This window comes from Triticum aestivum, chromosome 6A, assembly GCF_018294505.1.
Source record: "Triticum aestivum cultivar Chinese Spring chromosome 6A, IWGSC CS RefSeq v2.1, whole genome shotgun sequence".
Classification (NCBI taxonomy): Eukaryota; Viridiplantae; Streptophyta; class Magnoliopsida; order Poales; family Poaceae; genus Triticum; species Triticum aestivum.
The window spans coordinates 557675697-557677903 of record NC_057809.1 but is presented as its reverse complement, the minus strand read 5'-3'; positions in this window follow the sequence as shown (position 1 = coordinate 557677903).

Below are 2207 nucleotides of genomic sequence, written 5' to 3'. Positions count from 1 at the left end.
CCGCCACCGCCCGGACACCGCCGAATCGGGAGGCAGCCGGCGCGGGATTCGGCCCCTCCGGCGGTCCGGCTACTGCGGTAGGCCTCCGCAGGGTCTCGGGCTGCCGCCGACCTGCTCCCGTCGGCCGTGAGCCTGTCCATGGACATTGCACCGGTCGCACGACGACCGCCGCACCAATCCCTCCGCCCGGCTGCCGAATTTGTCTTCGCCGCCCGCCAAGCTCCTCCTGGCCGGCCTCCAACCTCTTTTGTTATCACCGCCACCGTCCGGAGCCGTCCGCAGCCGTAAAGCAGCAGCCAATCCAACCGGCGGCCATCTTCCTCCACCGCGCGCACAAGGTGTTCGACGGAATTCCTCAAGGTAAAAAAAATGACAAAACTTGATGATTTAACTCAGGATTGGATAGGATGTTTGACGGTGGTCGTGTGCATCGTGCGAGGACCAGCTAGATTTTGGGATCAAAAGATCCTTTGGTACATCATGACCGCTTGCGTGATCATGCATAACATGATCATTGAGAACGAGCGTGGAAAAGATTTAGATTACAACTTCTATCACTTGATGGGCATTCTTGTTAACCCCATGCGAAAAGAACAGTGCATCAGACGTTTCATGAAGGTGTACTGCGAGATTAGAGACAGCGATGTGCATGACCAACTCCAGAAAGATTTGATGGAAGAGCATTGGAAACGGCATGGCGAAAGATTCGCATAGATTCATTATTTGTTTGTTCAAAACTATATTGTATTTGTGTTGCATTTCATCTCCTGGATCTGAAGAACTATATAATAATTTGATGTTGTGGACATGAATTTTTTTTATGTTGTTTTAAAACATGTTTTATGCAATATGTGCGGCTGTACAATGGCTGGACAGCGGCTGCACGGCTGTTGTCCGGTTTTGGATCATGAATTTAGATCATCTATTGGAGTTGCTCTTTTGGACCATGAATTTGGACCATCTGTTGAAGTTGGCCCTTTTTCGGAGCTCCAAAACGCATTTTTTGGCGGTTCAAATTTTACATCTCCGATTTTGGACCGTTAAAATTTGGACCATCTATTGGAGATGCTCTTATTGGGTAAGATATTGGAGGATGGCTCCAGAATAGGGAGATGCATATATTCAGATAACTCGTGAGTACAGATGGGGAAGACAAAATCATGGCAGAAATAGTGATATTACGCAACCCAATATTAGCCCGACCACAACAACTCATATCACTACGAGGACACAAGGTACATATTTTCCAAGTCTTTGTCTGCATGGTGTATACTCTTTCACTTGGGAGGCTATTGTAATTAAATTATTTTTTCAAAGTGAATAGAAGAGAAGAAGTTTATGAGTGTGTTATGACCGGTTTAGCTTATAACCGGAGAAAGCCCACTGGGCATTAGTTAGGGGCTTGCCCCACAAGTCATTTTAGGATTAATTCTTATGCAAATTATTTAGGTTATAAATATAGGTTGTAAGACTCTTTGAGAATCAAGCAATAAAGATATTATCATCTTCTGTTGCCCGGCTCCCTGAGGAACCAAAACCCTAGCCGCCACCAGCCAACCGCCGCCGCACCTAAACCCTAGCCGCGACGGCGCCCACTCGCCGGCGCGCGCGCTCCAGCCCTCGTTCTCCTCCACCTTGTCCCTATAACCTGCGTAGTCGCACCGGTAGGAACCCTAGTCCTACCAATTTGGTAATCAGAGACCACGTTGCGATCATGTCGCTGCCACCATCACCGCCGCCGCTGCCCGTCGGTACCACCGCGCCCATGACGACGGCGCCGATCATCACCACGCCGACCACATCCGCCGGGACCTCGCTGGCGTGTCCCGTCTCCTCCTCGGCGTCGCCTGCGCCGCCGTCCCCGGGCGCATCTGCACCATCGCCGGTGGCTGCCTTGTCTCCGGAGCAACTCGCTGCCACGCTACATCACCTCGCCACCGCCGTCCATGGTCTTCAGCTCCAATAGCAATATGGGGCCGGGGCCTACACTCACCCGCCGTCGGCCCCGATCGCCGCCCCTGGCCTTCTCCTACAGCAGCAGCCGCAGTACGGGGGCGGGGCGGGCCCCTTTGCGCCACCACCAGGGCCGTACTAGGGCGCGCCCGCGCTCGCCGGGTCCCCGTTCTGGCTGATCCAGGCGGGCTTGGCATCCGGGCCAGCGCCGGTCGCGGCGCCCCTCTGGCCTGTGCCGCCGGCAGCCTCGGCCG